The 19702-nt window shown below is 39.5% G+C and overlaps 1 long non-coding RNA gene across 2 annotated transcripts; it reads left to right on the top strand.

Annotated features, from left to right (window-relative positions):
* Window positions 1-2394: 2394 nt before the first annotated feature.
* LOC112992635 (uncharacterized) lies at window positions 2395-10458 on the top strand. Of its 2 annotated transcripts, none has more exons than XR_003261579.2 (2): window positions 2395-2506; window positions 3276-10458. It is a non-coding gene; the product is annotated as an uncharacterized LOC112992635 (long non-coding RNA). The 2 variants fall into 2 exon arrangements; XR_003261578.2 differs by having other exon boundaries at window positions 3236-10458.
* Window positions 10459-19702: the final 9244 nt, after the last annotated feature.

The raw sequence follows: 19702 nt of genomic DNA, 5'->3' as shown, positions 1-19702 counted from the left end.
TTTTGTGTTTGATATTTTGTCTGTAATTAAAAATATTTTCTGTACTAACAAATCCCTGGTGGTTAATAGCAAGACATTTGAATTCACTCTTCTAATGTGAATTTTTTTGTCTGTGCTTGCAGCCCATCCATCTAGATGCACAGAAGCTGCATCTCAGACATTACACAGTCAGAAGAAAATTCTAAGAAAATTCTGAGTCAAGAAAGTTCACAGGAGGGAAAGTAATAAAAGGAGGCCAGCTTGGTTCTCAGCGGGTTGAGAACAGAAGCATATGTGGCTGTATATACCAGCTGCACGTCTCTATGGAGCACAAAGGGGTGTAGGGCAGGTAACTCAAAGGCAAGGAGTTTCTATAGATGAGTGCTTACCAGGCATGTAGACAAGGACATGGAGATGTGCTAGCATTTATTTTCCTGATAGAAAACACTGGGACACAAATGTTCTCTTGCTGTTTACTGTGGCTTCATTGGGGATATTTCTTCTTACTAGGCTCAGTCTAGATTATCGAACCAGAAGCAAAGCTGAAATAAAGATTCCATAGCATACTGGTAAGGTTAAAACAATGTATTTTTTACTCCATTGTGTTGATTATTTCTAGCTGTCTGTTCAGGAGTTCTCTCAGAAGTTTTGCTCTGCTATATAGGAATTGAAGGAGCAAGCAGTGCTGCTGAAAGACTGGAGCTTCTGGGGGATATTGCTACCTGTTTTGGCTAAAGACCCCTGTTTATCCCTTTGCTATGTGGGAGCCAGTATAGAGGGTAAACAGTGTCAAATGATTCTTGATGACTTTCTGTTGCCCCTCGAGGTTCAGTTTATAGCTTGAGACCCACTTGAATTCCCCTATTTTAGGGAATCTTTAGGCTGCTTGGCATACAAGAGAATCTAGTGGAATACCTCTTTTGTTTGAGACTGTATGATTCAATTGTGTATGTTGAGCCTTTGAAGTCCCATAATCAGAGCTGTGCTGAAGGGCCTTCACACAACATGCTGGCAAACAAGCAGCTGTGCATGTATGGAGCATCAGTCTTACTTCTGCCTTCAAATTTAAAGGCCTGGATGTTATATTTTGAACAACTGCACATGTAGTTGAATGATTTTTGCGATCTAAATATTCTGTCTCTCTACTGTCTGGGTATCAGAGGTGTTAGGACTCATCATCTTTAATTTCATAGTGTTCATTATCTCTAGATACCACAGGATATCTCCAGTTCTTATGCCTAACCTCTCTTCATGATGTGACCTTGCTATCAAGGAAGTCGCCTGTCTCCAGCTAAACCCAGATATGCCAAGATCCTTTATTCCATTGCACCTCCTATTCATCTTAACCAGACTCTGCTCATCTTCCCTGGAGTATATTCAGAAAATTATTGTACTAGAATTGGTTTCAGTGCCTTCTCGAGTAGCTTTTAATTAGTCGTGTTCTTGCAGAACTGGCAGGGTGTCCCTGGAGTGGCTGTGGGTGCCTGGATTTCTGCTGCCCACCTCCAGGCATGGGTGTGGGGGAAAAAAGTGTGGGTGGTTTCAGGAGCCTGGCAGTACTATGCACTACAAGTGCACGGGGGGGGGGGGTCTGCCTGGAGCACATATTTCACTTTCCCTGTTTGCCTTTAGAGAAACATTCCTCTTACTAAAGAAAAATTGATTGGTTTTCACAATATACCTTTCCTCTGGTTGGGTGGGGGTTTCACAGCGCACCTGCGATAACATATGTTCATTGTCAGAGCAGCGTTAGGACAGCTGCCTGCAGAGAATAGAGAAAAGATGTCATCATACAGGGACAGTGCTGTCGTGGACAGAGCTACAGAAAAAGAGGAGGGCAGGCGAAATATCTGAGCCTTAAAAATCGCTGGACAGGATTTAAGGTCACTGCGTATAGTGCACAATTACAGCGGCGCCAAGGCCACCGGGGCGCTCCCCACATGACCGAGGACGTGCAGACAGCCGGCGCGCGCGCATGCGTGGTGGCGCCGCCGAGCTTACCGCTGCCCTCCCCTGACCAGGACCAGGCACGACGCATGCGCAGAGCGCCGCCGTGCTCGCTGCTGCCCTCGCGTGATGAGAGAGCGACACTGCAACCCGCCGACGGAGCACGCGCAGTGGCGCCGACCTGCTCATGGGTGCCGTCGTCAGCCGTCACACGCATGCGCAGCGCCCGTGCCGCGCGCTGCTGTTCTCGGGTGACAAAAACAGCACCGCAGCGTCGGAGCGCGCATGCGCACTGACGCCGCAATGCTCACTGCTGCCGCCGCGTGACCACTGCGCAGTACTGCAGGCAACCGGCGTGCGCATGCGCAGCAGGGTCGCACTGCTCTTTGTTGCCCTCGCGTGTCCAAAAAGCAGTGCTGCGCCCGAAAGGGGGCGCGCATGCGCAATGGTTTTCCCGCGCTCACGGCTGCCCTCGGGTGTCGACGAGGCAGCACTGCAGCCACCCCCGGCCACCCCCGCGTACGGAGAACACTGCAGGCAGCCGGCGCACACGTGCCACTCTCCGGTGTTTCGGGGACGGGTAAGCGCAGGGGCCGCGCTCGTGCCCCCTGCCCGGTGCTCACGGACCGGGAGCGCTTTTCCCGAGAGGGCTTTTCCTTCTCGGTGCTTCCTGGGGGCGCGGGGACGGGCAGTGCCGTCTCGGAGCTGCTCCGCGGCGCTCTCTCCCCGGGGCAGCCCCAGCGCCTGCTCGCTGAAGCCCGCCGCTCTCTCGGGCGCGGGCAGAGCAGCCTCGGGGCGCTCGCTGCTCGGCCTGAGCGCCGGGGTGGCGCGGCGGGCTGCGGTTGGCGCGCGGGAGCCGGCCGGCTGCAGCGCGGCGCTGCGACCACGCGAGGGCGCCATTGCGGGTCTCCTCCGCCCCTCGCGCTCCCCCGCCCCTCGCGCGCGGTCCTGGGCGGCGCATGCGCGGTGCTCGAGCGGCGGCCCCCGGCTGAGGGGGAGGTGGGTGAGGTGTTTTGTGCTAAGCGGGATCGATTTTTGAGTGACTTCGCTCTCTTGCTACCCGTAAAAGATTCCGCGTACTTCTGCTCAACTTCCTGATATACATGGGATTACTCACAGAGTAAAGAATTAATCACTGTGACGAAAGTTGACAGAATTAGGCCCTAATTAATTTGGCCGAGATCAGAGAAGGAGGCAGTCAGCATCAGGGCAAAAGCAGAATGAGGAATCTGCGGTGCTTACTGCCATGTGTAATGTCGCCAAATTGGCTGCCTCTCATTTTAGTTAAAAACTGTTTCTTTCTCTTCAGTCACCCCTCCTTTTTATTTCTTGGCCTGTTTGATTGTCAGCTCTTATACACGCTGCCGAGTACAATGGACTGCAGTCCCTGAGCGGAGCCGAAAGATACTGCTGCGCGGTTCAGAGTACCAACCCGTAATCCTGGAGGATAACAGCTACGGTGACTCCCCGGCAGAGTAGCCAGGTCTGGCAAAAGCTGTCCATACCCGCTGTGTTGGTACGTACGTCGTTTGCACACTGCTGCCTGGGCTGCGTGGCCATTAACGGCTGCAGGTAGAGGCATGCAGCCAGAGATGAGCTGAGCCGTTATTTTTAGCCGCCATTAGAAGAACTCAGAACAAAGAAAACTCAGTAACAGGAGTGTGAATTTGCATTTCAATGTTATAATGGCAAACACAATGTGTTTTAAACAAGATGATTCTTTATAAGGGTGAATTTTCCCAAATTATTGAAGTATATATATCCACACTAGTGTATTATTAAAATACTATTCATTAGAAGTATTTCTTTTCTAATGAAAGGAGGCTGCTCACATAGTCCTGACAAATTACAGGAAGTATCATTTATTACAGTATAAACTTCCTGCCTGTCTTTTAACAGTTCATTGCCAGTAATAAAGTATGCCTTGCTTACGCTTAGCAGCCACAATAGTGTAGGATGGTATGCAAAGTAGCATGAAGTTTAGCTCAGACTAATCATCTTAATATCTACCCTGATTCTTAGGAAGATTTGCAGCCTAAGGCAACTGTCGTGTCTGTGGGCCTCTTATTACTTAATTTAAAATACATTATTCTGCAATATTAATCCTGTGCTTTCAGCGACTATAGTGCAGTCATCCACTGAGATTGTTGCTGGAATAGAAAGCAAATGACTTTATTCTAGGTTAAACATGGATGTGATGCAGTGTTTGAAAAGCCAAGGTTTAAAAAAAATAAAGGAAAAAAGAGGGATTCCTATAAATGTTTTCCCTATGTGGATAGCTGTTGCTGTTCCACAAAATATAATAATCAGAGAACTCTCTTTTTTCCTTTCTCCAAGCAACCCAGACTGATCTTTGGTCATGTGTTATATCAGCAACATATATTATGGCACCACATTTTCTTCTAACCCATGCACTTGGCCTTCCAAGGCCAAGTTGGATGTTGGATCTCGGAGGATAAGACTGAAATCAAATGTGTTGTTGCATCTTCACATCCAGTACATGGGAATTTCCAGCTGATTTATCAGTATAGACATGGTCTTTAGGATCAGCTGGACTTGCACTTTCTTTCCAGAACACTTCTGTAGCTTCTGACATTCATATGCATTAGTGGAAAACTGTCATTTGCATGATGGAGCATGAAAATATAAAACATTTTGTTCAAAAAAAAGTTCTTTTCACATTTTTAAAATCTATATGCATTTGTTTTTGTTTTAATTTGGGAATATGTATGTAGTTTGAGAAGATTAATGACTAATAATCTTGGTATTTCTCTACAGTCTTCTGCCACATCATTTGACTAGTTCATCCATGCAATTCCTCTGTTGCATAAGTTCTGAGACTTTTTCAGGCAGAGGCTGTCACTCAGAGATAGTTGCACCAAATTATGTAAGAGGTTTTTTTATTTGATTTGTGCAGACATTGTATTTTGAAGTTCATACAAAATGCTGCAGTCTCAAAACACTTATTTCATCTATACAGTCTAATATAGCTTATTAAAGTGAATAATCGTGCAAGGAGCTACATTTATGCTGGAAGATTTATCTTTGTAAAGATATCAGACTTTCTGACTGTTCTTAACATTTATAGTTTTAGCACTTTGTTGGCAAATCCTTAGGTAGTTAAAAAAAACAGAATTCAGATGTTAAAGTAGTTGCATTATATTTTCATTTACTTTCTGCTTAAAAAATATCAGTTAAAAATAAGGGTTATTTTTTAAACTAGTCTGTGGATAAACCATGTATGTAATAGTCTGGAAACAATTGATAAGCATGAGTAAAATGTAATTCAGGGTCTGATCCTGTAATCCATGCTCACAGATGTATAAATGATAACATTTTCAGTTTAAGGGCACAAGCAGTTCTAAAAATACTTAACTAATTTTGCTCATTTCCCAGTGTTCTGTAGAGAGTGGCTATTTTAAAAAGTTAACCAAGTCTGTGTAGTTTTAATTAGATGTATTAAAAAGATAAAACAAGGAAATATAGCTCACATTCAAACACTCAAATATGTGAAAATAGCTGAAATTGCTCTTACTGCACTAAGCTCATTGAATTGACTTGCTGGAATGTTGAATATTAGAATGATCAGACCAGAGTGTTAACAGCTTTAATGCTTTTATCTGGAGCGGTTCGCCCACCTCCCCACCTGAGGGTTACCGAGCAGGCACAGTCGACTTTCTGATGGCTGCAATGCCGGGCTTCATGCTGGTGTGTGAACTGCTGCTGTCTGTGCTTAGTGCAAAAAAGAGTGACTAAGACAGACCTTTGTGGTGAGAACCCTTGATAAAGTTCTGTCGGGAACGCATCCCGCTGTCCTCGATAGAAAAGCCACCCTAGATCTCAAGTTCGATTCGGTAACTGATTAAATGGATTCTGGTTTAGATCACGAATATATCACATAGTCAAAATTGTGCAATATTCTCCATGAACAATTAAAGTGATTATTTCATTTTAGACCTTGAGTAAGGAGATTGAATGAGCTGGTAAACATTACTTGGTGTTAAGATGGTATGAAAATTTAATATCTTTGTTCTTCAGTCTCAGTGCTGCAGGAGTCTCTCTTTCGTCCTGGTAGATAATATTAATTGCTGTTTCTCTACCTGTGGAGCATATGAGATTTGCCATGCAAGCTCAGAATGAATGCAATTATCCAACAACCTTACAAATTTAGAAAATACTTTCTGCAGCCGAGACATATAGCAATGTTATAGCATATGTACAACCTAAAAAGACGGTTTCCAGAGATGCATATGTATATTAAGTTTCAGCCTTCTGGGTGTGTGACTATTCAGAGACCCCCAGCGAACTGTGTCCAGGTTAGCCTGTAGCCAAACAGGCAGACCCAGCACACCGTGCCTGTGGTGCGTTCAAGCTGAAAGAGACTTCAGGTGCACTGTCATCACCAGGTATCATGCTGACACGGTGTCCACAAGGGGTGGATCTTTTCTGGGCAATTCACAGCTGCTCTTAGACTACCAAATAGTCAGAATCCTATACGGAATTATTAATGGTTTTGCTACTGAAAAAAGAAATAAAAACAACATTAAACTACTGCTTCATTGTTCTACTACCTTTAGCTCACAGAGCTTTAGTTCCTGGGGAAGCAATAAGGGGTAAGATGAAATAGGATTTTTTTCCAGCTTTTTTTAGTAGCAGACTAGTGAAGGTGATATGATCAAGGTCCCTAGGTTTTTTTTTTCTTTTCCTCTATCCAAGAAAACTCAGAAGGATACATCACTGCTTTGACAGAGAGGGGATAAAACAAAATCAAAAAAAGAAGAGCTGCTTTTTCAGGAGCAATTCCCACTTACTGTGATTTAAGCACCCACTCTGAGGTTCTGGGACTAAGTACATGGTCCATATGCTCTGACTGCAAAAAACACTATCCACAAAGAGCGAGGTCACTGTGATTACCTATGTGAAGTTTCATTCAGGATGCCCATTATCTGGAGAAACCCATTGTTGCACATGATCTATCTTATATTTTCTCAACATATAATACTTGAAGACCAATATAAATATTCTGTAGAGTGATACTTTCTAAGTCATTAATTTTAAATGATAAATCAAAAATATTTTAAAAAGAGAGATTTGTTCTGCATTGTCAGAGAATAACTACTTCTAAAATAAACTAAAAAGGCTCTATAAATGAATAAATTTTGCAATTTTTTGCCTTCAATAGTGTTCAAAGGTTAAAAATGAATTAAAATTGTAAAATAAGTGCACTAGCTACTTATTTCATTTATTTTATCTTTCCCTTTCCTCCTTTGAATACTCTTTTCCTTAAATTGTATTTTCCAGATATTGCTATATTCCAGTTGTACTTTCTCTTTTTCTAATATTCTCTTCGTAAGTATCCCCTTAAAGCACTTTAAAAAGTATCTGACGAATATCGCTGTTTCTCTGTATTATGTGAATGATGTTAATTATCTTTACTTTTTAATGGTTTAAAAATTCAACTTCCCTAACTAAGAGTATGTTTTTAAAAAAGTAGCGATTGCACAGGGGATGCTCCCATTTTCTATTTTTGCTTTTCTAGATTAACGTTCAAATATTTCCTGATAGAAATGTATGTTTTTGCAGGTGGAACATTCCTCTGATAGGTACATTTGGTATTGAAATGAGTTAGTCCCGTATAAATCCTGGCATAGGACTTTCTTCACTAGTTTTAGATGGATCTCTTCTTTCTCAAAGGTATGGCACTAGGTGAGAAAAAGGTGCCGTCAACCTGTAGTTATATTTATACCCGTCGAGGGGTGGGGATCTTTATGTAGAAAGGGGACACACAAAAGTGTAGCGAAGGGGCATATTTTTCTAAATGTGCCCAGGAAACCTATGAGATAGGTGACACAGAGAATTCAGAGGCCTTAAAACAGTGTCACCATTTGAAAAGCAAATTATAAGCTGCAGGAGTGTGTGCACTCCTGCAATGCTTAACATAACCACAGTCTTCACTTTGAACTATGCCTGACTATTGGCTTACATCCCGTTTTCATGTAGCAATATCCAAGGTAACACAAATCTGGCTCCAACTGTAATGTACGTAGGAGACAGCGAGTATTAAGACACCAAAGAATTCAAAATGTTTGAATCTGGAAGGACGAAAGAACAGCGTACTCAGTGATCAGCCTTTCAGGTGAAGGAGACAACAGCTGTGGTTTTGGTCCCTGTTCCCTTGATTATTTCTGTATGCATGGGTTAGTGACTATCTCATCTAATTAAAAATAAACACTGTGATCGAGGATCAAAACTCACAGGTCCCTCTTTTCCTTGACAAAGCCGTAACTAAATGCTGTTGAATATGTGTGATATGTTATGTGCAGAGCCCTTTAAGATTCCATCTGATTTCTTTGATCTTGTTTTAGGGTGCTTTCAGTGTATTTCCAGTGAGCTATAGTTTGCTCAAATATGTATATGTATTTATGTATATGTTAACATATATATGTTTTAAATTCCTCTTCCCTTTGCATTACTCTACTGATTTTTTTTCTTATAACTGTCTCCCATGTCAAGAAGATTTAACAAAATGAAAAGTATGTCTTCATAGGATAAAGACACATTTTTGTTAGTTACCGTAATACAGACATGAAAGGAAAGATAAAAGAAAAGAGAAGTAGTTCTTCAGATAAAGTCCGTTAAGTATTCATAATGTGATGACATAGGTGATTGTGATATTATCTAGACAGAAGAGCTCTGCCGAAGGTAGCTTTCAGACAATTATATTGGTAAAAAGAAAAACTGGTAAAAGCTGATGAAGTCATTAAATTTTCAAAAGTTACAAATTATCCTGTAAAGCTTCAGTGACTGCAAATTAGCCTTTGCTATAGCCCTCTGCTAACAAGCTATAGATCATTTTATTATTCATGAATTTTAGTAATTTCAGGACACCACAGGTCATCTTATGCTCATTTATTTGCTAAACACCTTGTGCTGGTATGCCTATGCTGAAAAATTGCTACTATTTACTTCCCGTGAGACAAGCAAGCAACAAACTGGTGGATTTGGCCCCAGACATCCACTCTGCCAGGCAACATATACATCTTGCTGTCAGTGAAATAAATGAGCCCTTAAATTGGCTGCAAAGCTTTAAGAGCTGAAATTTGTATGTCTAGTTATCAAACAGAAAGTTCAGAACACCTGCCAATATGAAACATAATTATGACAAGCTGTTACATTTTACCTTTAACTTTTCAGCTTTAACACCACAACTTCATTATAAGAATCTCCTCCTCCCTGCCCCTCCTTTCTCCCTTCCCCCAGACTCAGCTCCCCTCCCAAAAAACGCTCACTGCATTCCATTGTAAATGCTGAGTTAACGCTAATACACTGGGTCATCTATCAGCAGACAAAAAAAAAAGTCAGACATATTAAAAATGCTAGGATTCCTCCTAAGAATAACCACAAATTTTCACAGATTACCAAAAATGGCTAACTGTGTGTAGATACCTGACCTTTATAACCGCCTTTGAAGGCTTTTCAGAGAAAGTCAAAAATCATGAAACAGACTTACAGATTCCTTGTTTTGTTTTTTACTTGAAAAAATCGATTCAATTACTTCTATCTTATTTCACTGACCGACTTCATTATCTTTCCTTTTGGGTCGCAGAGCCCTACGGCACAGGTTTTTGCCACAACAAATCCAACAATTGATAAGCTGTTTGCTGTTTATCCAAATGTTCATGGGAGGGCAAAAAAAGAAAAAAGCCACCAAAAATAAATGTTACTCTTCTTTAAACCCACTTTAAACTATGCCCTGTGTGCACTATAACTAAATATCTTCCCTTGTGTGCATGTATACCTCTGTGTTACAAACCACAAACAGCTATGTGAGAAGAACACTATTTAAAGGAAAGACTTTCTTCTTAGCTGTCAAGGAAGATAATATCTAGGCTAAAATTCATTTCAACATTTTTTATAGATATATGTATATATACACATATACACACAATATGTATATATCAATATGAAGAGCTTAAAAATTACAACCCTTGACCAATTGCACCCTTCTGGTCAATAAAGTAAATATGAGCAATATGAGAAACAAATCAAATGTATGAACTTTACCTCTTTTATTACTTTGACCATATTATTTCTTTTTTTATAGCACCTGCATACTGTATTTTCATTCAAGAAATTTGATTGCGGATAAAGTAGTCCCTACATGTCATAGCAAAAAAATGACACACTAGCCAAAGTTTAAGTCAATGTATTAGTCAAAACACACCTTCTTTTCTTCTTTTTCTGACCTTTTGCTACAGACATAGAAATCTCACATATATTTTGGGGTTAACAGGACTTCAGCAGGGCAATCTGTGTTTTAAGCAGGGTTTCTTGCTGGTTCAGATATATTGTTTGTTCAGTGTTGGGATCCTATGTATTCATACTGCGTTTTCTGTGTTTTGTGTACTGATAATGAATTAAAACAGCAGAAAATCATATACGTATATTTTAAATGTGACATGTCTGATTTCATTTTAATGTGATTTGAAATATTTCACCCTGAATTTATAAAAAAAATCATTAGCACAGCTATACGCATTGTCTTTTCATGATTTTAATTTCTTATTCTTCAATTAAAAATATGCTAAAAGCAGATTTTGCTTAAATTCTGAGATAGTTTGGATAGATTTAGGACCAAATTGTGGCTGCTTTCTGTGTGCAAGCTTTCACTAGAAAGGTGACACAAACAAACATTTCTACCTGGTTTTCAAGGATATGTCAATAAGGTCTATTCACACCAGTGCACCATTTAGCACCACCTGCGTTCATGGAAATCCAGAAGTAGCACATGCCTCTGTTCACAGAAATCTCAGCCAGCTTTCTCTGATGCCTCGTACAACCATCACTGCAGCCACCACTGTCGAGCTAATTCAACTCTTCCAAAAATCAGCAACTGCTGATAAATTCTTGTCTTAATATAAAAGTTGTGTTTCAATTTTATCCATAATCATAATTTTGAGCATAACAAAAACAAGAGTAATATTCATATCAAACATAAAAAGCATGTGGTGTATGTGAATCCTTATGCCTTATCTCTGCTGCATTTACCTATTGGTAAATGATTCTGACTCTCACCTGAGTCAGAACCCAAATTCGGCATGTGCTGCTTATTCGGGTTGTACATAGATTTGCTGGGAATGGTGACAGAAAGGAGAGAAAACAAGGATTCGCCTGGTCCAGGTTAGATGTGTTTTGGCTGCCTCCTAGGCGGTGAACCCAGGTTTAGTCTCTGTCAAACACTGGAGTAAATGGGTCAAAGTGGTGTGTGCCAGACTTGGGAACCAATTTAAATTCCCAGATTATTTAGGTTAAGTGTAGTCAGACACATCAGAAGACAGCTGCTTTAGGACTTGTCTCACCTATCGTTCAACTACTCCGAGTTTCCAGTTCATGTGTGGTCGTCAACAGTTCAGATGTCTAAATTTGTTTTTATAAAACAAATCTGAATTTTTGTAATTTGAGAGATTTTACTGTTACCCTGTAATACAGTATGGGCATTGCTAGCTCCTGGCCGTAAGCTTCGCACTGAGTTTGCACAGCCTCGGGACTGAGGCTGGTCAGGCTTGGCCCGAGTTTTGTCTGAACTCGTCTCGCCTGCAGCTCTGCTTCCCTCGGCTTAGCTGGGGCAGCAGTTTTTCTAACTGCCCGGATGGCGATGGCTATTTTATTTTACTTGTGTTTATCTTTGTACGGTAGAACCATAGGTTGATAAACAAACAGGACAACAAAAAATGCACATTTAACTTATGTAAAAGGCCCCAAACACCAGAAATTCATATCCAACACAGAGCTGCAGACCAATGAAGAAAGAATGATGTAAAAGCATACTAGAAAACATATAAAAATAGCCGCAGATGAATCCTAGAGTGAGTAGGAGGAAACCATCACCATGAACATCATATTCCTCCCGGCGAAGGAGCCCAGATGCTGACAGCTCGCTCTAACACCCACCGTCATCCCGCCATAAATGAACCACAGACCTAGGACCTACGGAGCAACGGAAGGGTGAACATAATACTGGGAAAAGAGTAGAAACTCTGAAGTGTAACAATTTTAACAGTATTATTATTATTATTATTATTGAGGCTTTTTTGGTGTATAGAACCCTTCTTCTCATGTAACAATTTCTTCTGGACGAATAACGATCCTGCATTTAGACCGTTAAGATTCCCACTATATTAACACTAAATTCTTGGCTTTATATGTAAGGTATGTTTCCTCTTTGCCCATAAACAAGATTTTGAGCATAACACTATTATTTATTTTGATCCTAGTAATATTATATGTTAACATATAGGCAAAATATCATAATTAGCAAATTAAAAAAGTGTAAGTGGTTGAGAATATAGGCAGGATACATTTATATTCTCTTTTAGGCATGTGATCCCTGTCTTTAAACCTAATGTCAATCCAATGTGTTTTGGCTATTTCATATCTGTCATGAAAATCTATAGAGTTTAATGAGGCTCTGAGATTCTCTGGATGAATAAAAAAAATAGAAACATACAGAAATTACAGTAAAAAAATCAAAGAAATCTGAGAAAAGGAATAAATGGGCATGTTATTGATTCTGTAAAAACAAATTGTAAGTGTTTTTTCCTCCCTTGAGTACTGCATTGACAGAGAAGAACAGAGCAATAGAAAAGTATAAAATAAGCCCTGTAGGTATCTTTAAGAGTCTACCTTTCTGGTTGAAGAGCAAAAGCTATAACTGGTCATTTCCTGTTCTTCTGAATTTGGCAAGTGTTATTTTCGGTTTCTGGGTTTTGTTTTGCTTTGTTTTTCCCACAGGGTTGTTTTTTACCTGGGAGGTTTTAGTAAAACTTTTCTCCTTGGGCTTTGGGTTCAACAATCTAATGTAAGCTGCCTGGGCTAAGTTTTATCCTATGCAACACTTGTAAGTTTGCACTAAATTTACAGAATTAAATCCATTAGACTCAGTTCTAAAATAGAAATTATTTTTAAATTGTCTTCATTACTCTTTGAAAGTTGTGAATTTGCACATGATTTTTTTGTGTTGCTGTTAAAATGAATTTTACCTTAATAACTTTCATTTAAAATACTTCTAATTGAATGATTTTAATCCAGGGAATCTGACTAAACTTTGGAAGGAATTTTCTGTGTTGATCACTTAGAGATAAGCAAGATAGCACTTGTGAATCAATGAGAGCAACGATGACCTCCAATATTAGTGCTTACTTGCGTTTGCCATCTAATACGGTTTTAAATCAGTTTCTGAACTTACTGAACAGAATACATTCAATTTGTAAATGCTGGTGAATGTTCAAGTGAAAAATCTCAGTAGATAGTGGGAAAGCAGAAAAAAGATTTACGATTACTATGAAAGAGCTTAAGTACTGAGTCATAAACATAGAATCTTTTTTATTCAGAGTTGTTGTATGAAGACAACTTTTATCGAATGTCAATATGTCTTTAACAGACCAGCTCATCCTGCAGTATAATGGTTTATCATTACTACTGAATGCCCCGAAATACAAACAGATAACTAAAATTCTCAGGCCTCATTTTCAGGTACCTGAGGGTACTTTACACTGTTCTATGAATAGAAGTGTACTGAAGCTTAGTAATATAAATGAAAAAATAATTTCTTATTTTTTTCTTTGCTTCAGTAATAGAACAGAATAAGACACCAGTGGAGTTCTCTATGAATATTAATGTTCAGGTTAGAAGCATAATCCTGAGATATATCTGTACAAGACACACAGTACCAGACTCTTCTTAAAGTCAAAGCTTTCATTTATTATTAAAATTTCAGCAAATATTATTTGGGATGCTAAATGAGATTATAAAAAAAAATTGAAGATCCATGATCCTTATCCCATTGACTTCCATAGATTTGTCATGTCCCCACTCTCTTTCTCTCTCGTTTTTCTCTTTCTCTCTCTTTTCCCTTCCCCTTCCCCTTCCCCTTCTCCCTCCTCTTCCACTTCCCCTTCTCTTTCCCCTTTCCCTTTCCATGCCTCTTCTCCATGCAATTCTTAACTGTTAGGTAGTAGGCAAAAAACTCTTGAAAGAATTGGGTTTAAGAAGTCCAATTGTGTAGTAAGATGGAATTGTGGAGGAAATGATGCCTTGTAAGTCAATAGACTAATACTGTAAAAAGCTATCAATCAGCCAAGCTTTATTTCTTTATTTCTACTGAGAGAAAAATATTTAAGATACTACTAAGAGTAATCCCAGTGAGATAAGCTCTATATACTAATTTATAAAGCATAATAAAATATTCTTTAATGAAGATTTTAGTGAATTTTTATACATACACACATGCACACACACAGAGATCTATTTTTGCATTCACAAACATATATATTCATATGGACACCAAAGAGTTTGTAGAAGCCAGTTACTCAAATAAAATTACAAATGTATTTTTAGCTAACATAAAATTCTGGTTCAGAACACTGTTTTGACAAAAACCAGCTCACCTCTAAGCTTCTTAATTGTCCCACTGATTTTATGTGACTAATATTTATTTCTCTTAATTCAGTTTTAAGCAATGCAGAATGTCTACAGCTGAACCAAACTAAGCTCTCCTCACAGTAAATGGAGAGACGTAGGCAATGAATAGGTAATGTTAATGTTAAATGTTTAAGATAATAATAACTGTGTTCTACGAGTTTCTCTCCAGTGATGATAAGCAGTGATCTGAGTGACTAATTCAGCTGTAAGCTTGGTAAGAGAAATATTACCTCTCAACTCCCCTCTTACAGAAAAAGTCATATATATGAATAATTCACTGAATCAAAATACTAAACATGTTGTCTGGATTTATTACTAAAGAGGCTGTGTGTTTGTCTTCTGATGACACAAGCAGTCTTGCTAACAAGGCTGACTTCGGCATCGTACCACAACTATGTGCATCACCACGCACTGAGGCAGTCAGTGGCAGGTCACTCTGGGCTCTACCAGAACGAACAACACTTGTTAAAGAGCCAGTCCTGGAGACCAGGGGCAAAAGTTGCTTGTAGCTGCCATCATTTAAGGACACCGCAGCTGGACAGGCAGACAAAGCGGTGCTGGTAGGAGAGTGTAAATACAAGATATGTTCTGAGTCTTTCTGGTTGAAGACATTCTCTAAAAACTCTTCTACACATGCTGTGATCTAACACCCTCCCATCAGATATTTATAAACATCCCTGTGGCCCTTTGCTGGAATCGCTCCAGTAGCTCCATGTCTCTCTCGTACTGGGGAGCCCAGAACCGGACCCAGCCTGACTCCAGGTGTGGCGTCAGCAGTGCTGAGCAGAGGGGAGGGATCCCCTCCTGCAACCCGCTTGCAACACTCTTCCTAGTGCAGCTGTTAAGCTCAGGCTGGAGCTGGAGCTAATGCAGCTCAGGACGGTATCAGCCACCTCTGCCACGAGGGCTGTTGTTGACTTGTGTCCAACTTGTTGTCTGCCAGGACCTCGAGGTCCTTCTCTGCAAAACTGCTCTCCAGCCCATCAGTCCCCAGTTTGTCCTGGTGCATGGAGTTACTCTGCCCCACCACCACCCAGGTGCAGGCCTTTACATTTCCTTTTATTGAACTTCGTGAGGTCACTCTCTGCCCATTTCTCCAGTCTGTCAAGGTCCCTCTGAATGGCAGTACAACCATCTGATGTATCTGCTGCTCTTCTCAGCTTTGTATCATCTGCAAACTTGCTGGTGATGCACTGTGTCCCATCATCCACTTTTCTGACCTGTACTTCATCAAGACCATGAGGATATTATGGGAGACAGTGCCAAAAGCCTTCCTGAAGCCAAGGGAGACAACATGCCCTGCTCTCCTCTCATCCACCAAGCCGGTCATCTCGTCACAGAAGGGGATCAGGCTGATCAAGCACTATTTCCCCTTTGTAAATCTGTGCTGACTGCTCCCAGTCACTTTCCTGTCCTTCACATGGCTGGAAATAATACCCAGGATTAATTACTCCATCACCTTTGCAGGAATTTAAGGTGAGGTTGGCTGGCTTGCAGTTGCCCATATCCTCCTTCTTGCCCTTCTTAAGATAGTTGGGGTGACCCTGCAGGACAACATAAAAGATCATTTTGAAGCAACTTTGTTTAAACTGTCAGGATGCTCTATGGGAAATAAGTTTATATTAGTCAGTAAGTTCAGCAGAGTCAGCCCATTTGCCGTCTCTAGTTCCACCACAACCTTAGAGTAAGGCTATGGGCTGGGTCCCATTTAAACTTTAGGTGCCTGTGTGTAGACATCTACACCTATCACAGTCACACTGTATTCCTTTCATAGAAAGAAATCGTTACTTCTAGATTCATTTGATGTATTTCATATGTTTTTTGGACAGAACAAGGTGAGTTACACTGTTTTACACAGTGTTTTTTCCAATGCCTGTTCAGTAAGCAAAGGTTAACTGGCTCAGCTGCAGACAGCTACACTGTAAAACACAAATTTAGTTAGATGACTCTAGCGCTTCAGCACTGCAGGTAAATGTAATTTTCACAGTAGCAGGAGAGGGCTGTCAGTGGTGTAATTTCTGAAAGTCCTGGTCGCAGCTGGCAGAGGCTGCTTTTCTGGTGTGATGATCCGATTATAAGATCAGGGCAGAGCAAACAACCGATGACTGTTTTGATGCAAGAAAAAGACATAGTCTTTAGAGGTAACTAAATGGCCCCTTGCACTTTGGTGAAATAAATACATAAAATAAATTGAAATAAATCCTTACTGGAAGCAATGATTAACCAGAAGTGAACAATAATTTCTTTAGAGACCTGTAGGCTTTAACTTCCAGTGGACTAATAACATCATAGGGGCCAAAAATAGATGGCATTTTTATTTGATTTTAATGATTGACTTATTATGCAAGTAATTTTCTGTGAAGATAAGAGTGTACCAGAGAGAGAAATCCTGAAATGTAAGTAGCTTATATAAACATCTCTCCAAAGAAATCTGTATTTTAAAATGCATTTACTATTAAAGATATCATATCTTTAATTGAACTGAAAGAAAAATGTTTTCCACCATATTGTTCACAGATTTTGTAGGCTCTTAAAGTTCAGTGATGGTGATATTTCTGATGTAAGAGTTCTCCACCTTTAACTTGCATGATATCATGAGATTCATCTATTTTATTCTCCCAACAATTTCTTATAATGAGAGCACATTCTTTCTTTACATCTTTAAGAGCTGTTATGTGAATCAGCATATGCAGTTATTAACCTGTACCTATATAGCAAAGTATCTGTGTTAGAATACAAATGATTTTTTTTCCAGAGAAATTCATCACTGGTCCCATGTATCAACCAAAACCAATAGAATTATATGCTGCTTTCAGAATTAAGCAGCATGACTCCTATTTCACTTAAAATTTGAGGTCTTGCTAGTTCTCGGGGGATTCATGCATTCATGGTTAAAATTTGCTTCTCTGACACAGGAGGAAAGCTCATTTCTGCTACTTTTGCTTTAAGTTAACAGAGCATGAAATAAACAAAAATTTATCATGATTCATAGCATTAATTAGCTAGACGTACTGACATACCACGGATTTCATTTACATCAGTCCCACCACAACAAAAAGATTAGTTTTGTAAGAACCATTCTTATCTTTCCCTTCCCAAATAATGTGTAACCAGGGAATAAAGTAAGAAATGATATTTCATTTTGTACTACATAAAAATCATTTATTAATATAATGGGACCTACTGACAAGAATGAATTGTATGGATCATACCAAGACACATGCAAATATCCTTCTAGCATTTAATCCAACATAATACAGATTTGTTTGTGTTTATTTATACATGTATTTATTAATTCATGCTAGCAATCATAGAGAACTTCATGACTCAAAAAGCCTTAATTCCTCCCAAATTATCAAACATAACTTAGTCTTTCTTTTTTTTTCCCACTGAATACCCTTTCCCCCCCACACCAACAAACAAAAACCCCTTCCTCCTAGTAATTGGAGTGAATAATTGAGTTAAAAGGCTATTTCTGTACTGGATACTGCTATCAAAACTCTGTCCTCATATGGTGATACTATGCAGAACTATGTAAATTGTGGGCCCCATCTCTGTGTTTTGCACAGCTTTGCTCTAAGAAATTTTCAGCCTTTTGTTCATCTATTAAATGTAAGGAATACGATGTACTCCTTCAGAGATATTTATTGAAAATATTTTTCATTAGATCATGGTCAGTTTTGATCTCCGCAGTAGAATGTGTTCGTGGGGGGATTGAAGGGGTTTCTTACTTTCTTGTCGTTGCATTAGATAAGCTTCTGAGCTGCCCAGGGTTGGAATCTGAGAGGTTTCAGATAGTATTTTTCAGGGTTTCTTTCTTCTTTTGTAATTTATAGATTAGAGCTTTTCAGATCAATTTTACAGTGATTGTAATAACAACTAACTGCGGTGCTTATGTCTATTAGAGTTGAGACTGTGGCCTATGAAGATTAAATTCACTTGTCACTGAACTGTAAATATTTCTTGTATGAAACACAATGATATTCTGCTAGTCATTCTATCCAGGAGAATAAGATTGTTAACAAGGAAGAACCCCATGCCAGTCACTGAGAACCACATAACCTATGGAAATCTCTCAAGAGAAAAAAAAAATCTGACCAAATTAGCTGCCTAATTTCAGCATTGAAATGTCTAATAAGTAGTCTGTGGTCATCAGCTGTGAAATACAGACTATGAAAATCAGGTAGCATGGTTCCAAGCACTGTTCATGCAATTTTATATTAAACAGTACTGGATAAAATAGGAATAATCTAGCAATAAGGTCAGAAATTCTCAGGAAAGCCCTTGTTCAGATAAATGCCTGATCTCTCTTACCTTCTCTTATGGTTTTGGCTATACAGTGGTGCATTTTTGTGCATTTTCAATGGGAAAACTGAACAATGTGTTCACCCTTGTGCTTAGGGTACTCTCTCAAATTTTAGGAACTTGGGTGAATATCCTCAGCAACCTGGTGAAAGTCTAGGCCTCAGATTTCCAATGCCTTGGGACAGTGCTGGAACTGTTAGATTATTACAAAATGATTGTTGGCCCTATTCACTCCAGAATGAACACTGAAAATGTTGATCAAAATCTGATCACATGCAACTTCTCAGAGACTTCTGAAGATGAGAGGTTTTGAAAATTCTTCAGTCATATCTGGACAGTAATGAATTTTAAGAAGGAGATGGAAGACTTTCTGCTCTTTCTACTCAAAAAATGTCTTTAATCATGTACATTTCAACTTATAGGTTAGTTACTTGATTATCACAAAAGGACATAGAGTATTTGAGGTTTAGATCATAATGAAAGATCATTTTTCTGGCTTGCTATTTGAGATTTTGGTAAATTTCAGCATATGGCTTCCCAAGTAGGTGGAATATAGTTAAACGACTTCTGGTTTTATCGTTGATTTTAATGTCTAATTTGGAAGCTATCTTCAGGAGCCACAATAGTCCATAACATTTTCTAAAATGTCTATTAGATGGATAACTCTCTGTTGAATGAAAACATACTTGGAATATAAGATCTTTGGTACAACATGCTTCTTTGGGTTCTGTGATAGTTTCTAGTAAAATTTCCAGTCCCTGGGTCACTACTGCAATGCATCCAATATCTGCCAATATAACAGAACTTACTAAGTTGTCAACTACATTGCCTACATCAGAAAATTTATATACTAAAACAGGAATTTACACTTGGTGAAATGTTTCATTAAAAAATAATGGATCAATTGCTTCTGTTAGAAGAATCAAATTGAAAGCTATCGTGAAGAATTTCCACACCTAAAACTGTATTGATTTCTACACACACCATTACT

Source organism: Dromaius novaehollandiae, chromosome 3, assembly GCF_036370855.1.
Source record: "Dromaius novaehollandiae isolate bDroNov1 chromosome 3, bDroNov1.hap1, whole genome shotgun sequence".
NCBI classification, from domain to species: domain Eukaryota; kingdom Metazoa; phylum Chordata; class Aves; order Casuariiformes; family Dromaiidae; genus Dromaius; species Dromaius novaehollandiae.
This window is presented reverse-complemented; position numbering and strand designations above follow the sequence as displayed.